Below are 6,556 nucleotides of genomic sequence, written 5' to 3'. Positions count from 1 at the left end.
GCCGACCAATAAATAATAAACAGAATATAAGGCGGCTCGGCCGACCAATAAATAAATTAAATTATTAGTAAATAATATAGGCTGTATTCCGGCCATTATAACATAATATAAATAATAGTAGAGGCGGTATACCGACCATTATAACAGGGTATAAATGATACAAATAAATTTTACCGAATCGCAGATTGATCGTGCTGATAACGTGTTATGAAAAGAACTGGAATTTTATTATATCGCAGGAATTTAAATAAAGCAAAATTTTATACCCGTACGAAGAAGATAATACTGATAAGAAGAGAGGATGTGTTATTGAAGGAGAAGGATGGTGTGTTTACAAACGAACACAAACGTTCGTATATATAGAAGGAAATTTACTGTGCAAATAGTGCAGCGGGCCCTACATCTTTTTATATTTTCAACGAAAACGGTGGCTGCTGCTTTCTTTGACTTTCGTAACACAAACCATATTAAACTCAATCCAAACTGAGAACGTCAGGTGGCCTAGCGGCAATACTGAACGTTTCTCACACACGACTACCCGAGGTCGCCAGTTCGATACTCAGGGATAGCGGGATGGAACTGGGTTAGCTAAAAAATCCTTACGGGGATTTCAGGCGAGGTGACCCTTCGGGGTGAGCCCAGTCAGTATAAAAAGTTCAACCTATACAGTTTAACCAGGACGAGTTAGTCTGGTGGTAAACGGCTTGCGGCTGCAAGTACGGCCCCGGTTTCGACTCGCACTGGCCACCAGAGAATTTACATGCGGACTTGCTCTGGCGCCCGAGACCGAAGACCGTTGTCTGGCCATGACCCACCTTCGGGTGTGCGTCCGCGCCACTAAAGGGTTCGGTCTCTAGTCTGGACCACCATGGTGGGGCCATGACACTCGGTTATAAAAAAAAAAAAAACTCAAACCAAACTAATCAAATTTTAAATCAAAATAACCTAATTAACCTAAATTAACCAAAATTATCAAATTTATACAAAGTTATAACAAAATTTAACTAAAATTTAACCAAAATCAAAACTTCCATAATAATTTTCAACAATCAAACTAGAAAATATCAAACCAAAATTTTATTTCGGATTAATTCGATAAAATTTATGTTTAACCAAACTAACTAACGGATTGTAATCCTAAGTAGCCATTTGAAAGGCCAAAAAAATATCTCTAAAACACACTTGCGAAAATAATTTTTTGGAATTAAATGTGAAGAATAATTCTCATAAGAATCAACTATATTTAACTAAAACCATGTGTGAGCACAAGGCCAGATTATAGCAAAACAAAGTAATGGACTGAAACAAGTCGAGACAAAAATTAGAGATGGCAAATAGGTTGTTCAGTTCCGTTCTGGACCGCAGAGGGATTGTTTTCAGGCGGGTCACGGCAGATCAAATCTGCGCGGGCTGCAGTCTCCGAAATAGCTGTCCAAACTCATCATGCTATATGTACAAGCTTTTGCAGGTCGGCCCGCGGAACAGGTGATAGTACATGCAGTAGAACACTTCAGACTATTCTAGGACATGATTCAAATCGTCGATTGAACTGGACATGATTCATTAGTCATTGATTTGCTTATTTGTTATTCAGAACAATAGTTGTAGTTACTTTTGTCACACTCCATATATATCAACATACCAAGTAAATAATTGCAGAAAATATTTTTCATTATCTTATAACTCATAATTTCATAACCAATGCTTTAGTTCGCTGAATCCAAAAATTAAATAAAACCAAACAATAAATCAAAGCTGTCAAACCCTAAATAGATAAAAAGAGAAATTTGGAGCTTGATTCGTCATCGCCGGAGCTCTAATCATCATCGCCGGAGCTCGAATCATCATAGCCGGAGTCGCTTTCTTCTCAATCTCTTTTTCATTTTTTTCAGGTAAAACAAGAAATGAAAAAATGCGGGTCCTTGTAATGTTGATGACCTGTTTTGGCCCATCTCAAAAAACACAATCCCGCAACAACCTGTCCCGCGAGGTCTGTAGAAAACTCTGTTCCAATACCATCCCGCGACAATCCTTTACAGGCCAAGTCTCCGTAGTCCAGGTCCCATAATTACCATCTCTAGACAAAATCAAATCTCCTGGCATAATCAAATAAATCAAGGGACAAAAGTAAAGAACCCCTGAGAAACTTCACTAAAGAACTCGAAAATCAAATCGAGTGGAACAGATTTTTTTAGCAGATCACTAGAAAAAACAAAACTAAAGAGGCAAATAATCAAGAAAGAGACTTGTATGGTTCATCTTCAAAGACGATCCCTTCGTAGTATTTTTTTTTAATTTTGTAGAAAAGGAAAACAAATAAACAATTTTAAAAGAAAAAAAAACAGACAGAGATTAGTTCCAAAAGATTAGAAGACATTGGAGTTCTTTTCTTCTTAAGGCTTGAGAGCGAGAGCAAACCCAACCTTGGCACTCTTCTCGATTGCCTTAGAGTCAACCTCTCCAGAGACGGTGATGAACGAATTTGGACGCCACTCGTGCTGGATCAACGCGTTGGCTATATCTGCATTGTTCACGCGTGCCTTCACTGTGGTCAATGGGTCCAGAGCGTGCTGAGCACCCACGGTTATGGAGTTCACTTGGCTCTTCAAGTTGTGGTTAACTTCAGCTCCAACCACCATGTTCTTCAACGGGTTGACAATGTGGTAGTATGATGCATTCAATCTCTCACCATTTGTCGTTCCTTTTAAACAAAACATTAAGATTATTGTAACATGATAGAATTATTATAAATATTGACATCTTGACAAGATTTTTAGAGATTTTATAATTTTTAAATCATCATATCAAAAAAAAAAATTATATTTTTTGTTGGATAGTTAAATAAGTAAAATTATATTTAACTTTATTATTCAATGTACATAAGTTTAATCAAATTTCTAAATTACGTATTTAAAGTTTAGTTGCAGTAAAATAATTTAGTTGAATAATTAGCAGTTGATTAATTAGATTTAATAAAGAGAAATTTCGTACGTTTTTGTCACAAAAATAGCTTCCAATGAAGAAACTGACCAAAATAACTTTTATTAAAGTGTAAAAATGTATTTTTACCCTAAGGTTCACTAATTTGAACTTAGGGTCTAGAGTTAATGGATGATTGTTTGGGGATATGATTTCAAAAGTAAAAAAAAAAAATTAAAATTTTCAAAATAAAAGGAACTATATTTGTCATTTTTTTAGAACTATGTCTGTGACAAAAACTTAAAAAACACTATTTGAGAGAATTGCCTTCTTTAATAAATATATTTTATAAGTTTAATCTTTTTCAGTAAAAACAACAGAACTAAAATTATTCAATTGTTAAAAAAATAAAATTGTATACAAATTATTAATTTGCAAATTGAAAAAAATAATTTTATTAAATTACTAATTTAAATACGTTCAAATTAGAAAATCAAATCAATTAAAAATTATTACTTTATACTTTTTTAAAAATTAAATGAATTAAAATCAAATGTAATCAAATACTTTTTAAATAAAATATTATTGAAATACGATTTGGTGGTGTATTATTGGGACACAAGAACGGTTGAACCAGGTTTAACAATAATGATAGCAATTTTCATGAACATCTCTGTTTATATAATAATATTAATGTGATTCATGAACATCTCTGTTTATATATACCAAACAATAGTGTTACCAAGAACGGTTGAACCAGGTTTAACAATAGTGTTAAAAAAAACAATAATGATACCAAACAATTTTCATGAACATCTCTGTTTATATAATAATATTAACGTGATTCATGAACATCTCTGTTTATATAATAATAACATACGTATATATACAGTGCTCAAGAGGTTAACCAAAAGATTGCCAAAAAAAAAGAGGTTAAACAAAAGTAACAAGATTATTGGTTGTTGTATTTTAATGGATTTGGAAATCCGAACTAAATCTAGTGTTATTGGTTTTATGATTTTCAAATCTGTATTAAAATCATGTGTTATTGGTTAAATAATTCATAAATTCTATATCAAATCAAGTGTTATTCAATCGTACAGATTTACTAATATATTTGATTTTATAATGAATTTGAATGGATTTTTTGGATTTTTTTGTTAAAAATACAAAGACTCAAATCCGAGGGAAAACCTCCAGATTTGCATATTTTACTTGGATTTATAAATACTACATGAATTTCTAAATCAATCAAAATATATAAACCAATAACACCTACTAAAGTTTCTGCATATACATCAAATTCCCAGAAAACATTTGGTTGTTGTATTTTAATGGATTTGAAAATCCAAACTAAATCTAGTGTTATTGGTTCTATGATTTTCAAATCTTTATTAAAATTATGTGTTATTGGTTTAATGATTCATAAATTCTATATCAAATCAAATGTTATTCAATCGTACAAATTTACTAATAAATTTGATTTTATAATGGATTTGGATGGATTTTTATTTAAAAAAATACAAATATTCAAATCTGAGGGAAAACCTTTGAATTTGAGGGAAAACCTTTGGATTTGTAAATACTAATTCAATTTTTTTAAAAAAATCTGTATATTTTACTTAGATTTATAAATATTACATGGATTTCTAAATCAATCAAAATATATAAACCAATAATACCTCTTTAACGAAAAACCCCATGTCGAAGTATGAAAAAAGAAACCGGACGAAAATAGTTTTACTTAAAGATTCCACCATTGTTTACACAATAGCAAGAGAGGACCACAAAACAGATATTAAGTTTCGACTTATTCTTGGATTCACCTCCTAGGTTGAACCTCTAGATTCATCAACCAATAGAATTTCATTATTTCAAATTCGATATCTTTTAAAAAATCAAACAAAATATTGTCAAATCTTTTTAAAATTAAAATGTAAAAATAAATAAATAAAAAATAGTAGTAATTACAAAAAGAAATATTTTTAACGTCGTCAGCAAAACATTAAACCCTGAATCCTAATCCCTAAACCTTAAATCCGAAACCCTAAACCCTAAACCCTAAACCCTTGGGTAAACCCTAAATTTTAGGATAAATCTTAAACTTTAAATCAAAATCATTAAACACTAAAACACTCAAGGGTTTAGGGTTTAGGATTTAGGGTTTAGGGTTTAGAGTTTACCCAAGGGTTTAGGATTTATCCAAGGGTTTAGGGTTTATGGATTAGGATTTAGGGTTTAGTGTTTTGCTGACGATGTTAAAAAGATTTTTTTTAAATTCTTTTAGGTGTAACCCGTGTTCGATAACGCGGCCGAGTTGCCGATTACTCGGCCAAGTACTCGCTAGGCGTCACCTTGCCGTAGAGAAAACAGCCAATTCGGCTGGTCTAGGCGGTCAACGATTTATTCCCGCGTTTGACCGCGTAATACGAAAAATCGCCGCGTAATACGTTCGATCCGAGTAGGTCTAATTGGGCCAAACGTTTTCTATATCTATTTTCTGTAATAATAACAACACAAAGCCCAAACGTTTTTTTTTCTATTTCTGTATAATTGGGACATTTATCAGTGTTCTGATTTTTTTTAAATACTGAGTTGAGTTTGGGATTTTATTTGTCGAAGAAAACCCTAATATCACGAGCTCTCAAATTCAATCTAAGAACAAATCGAGTGTTTAAATCTAAGACCAAATCAGGTATTGGATATCTCTTTTCATTTGATTTCTTTCTCTGTTTCTTTATTTTTACTTAATTTCAATTATTTTTTGGGTTCTTGTTTCGTCACGACTCAAGCTTAAGTGTTCGTACGTTCATGTTTACTCATTGTTTGTTTCATTGTGTCACTTAGGAATCAATGGATAATCCACCAACAGATACACCTCCACCTCTTAAGCGTAACTCAAATGATGTAGGATGGGAGTATGGAGTCTTGTGTGATGCAAGAAGTCTAGACAAAGTCAAATGTAAATTGTGTGGAAAAGAGTTTTCTGGTGGTGTGTTTAGAATGAAAGAACACATTGCTCATCTGAAAGGAAATGTGTCAGCTTGTCCTGTATCAAGTAAAGAAGATCAAGAGAAGTGTAAGAAGGCGGTTCTTGAAGGAAAAAACAAGAAGAATCTGAAGCGAAAACATGAGGAAGCTTTGCGGGCAGAGGTGAACATAAGTAAAGACAGTGGTACTGAAGAACTGGAAAGAGAGCTTGGAGCACTTAAAACTCCTCACTCCCAAGGTCCTATTGATCAATATGTGAGCAGCATTAACCCTGAAGCTTCTTTGGCGGCACAGACACGACAACAGAGTATCCACGATGCCATTTCTAAAGAGAAGACACATGTTGTTCGCCAATACTGTTCTAGATGGCTTTACCACACGAGTATCCCTTTCAATGCCATTGACAATGATAGTTTCAGACTATTTTGTGAAGCATTAGGACAGTTTGGGCCTGGTTGGGTGCCTCCAAGTCAGTATCAGCTTAGAGAGCCATTGCTAATTGAAGAACAACAGAGGACAAAGGAAAAATTGAAGATCTTAGAAGAAGAATGGGAAAGGGAAGGCTGCTCATTGATGACTGATGCATGGAGTGACATGAAAAGAAGAAGCATAATGAATCTGTGTGTTAACTCAAGAGGTGGTACAT

Source organism: Brassica oleracea, chromosome C9, assembly GCF_000695525.1.
Source record: "Brassica oleracea var. oleracea cultivar TO1000 chromosome C9, BOL, whole genome shotgun sequence".
Lineage (NCBI taxonomy): Eukaryota > Viridiplantae > Streptophyta > Magnoliopsida > Brassicales > Brassicaceae > Brassica > Brassica oleracea.
This window is presented reverse-complemented; position numbering follows the sequence as displayed.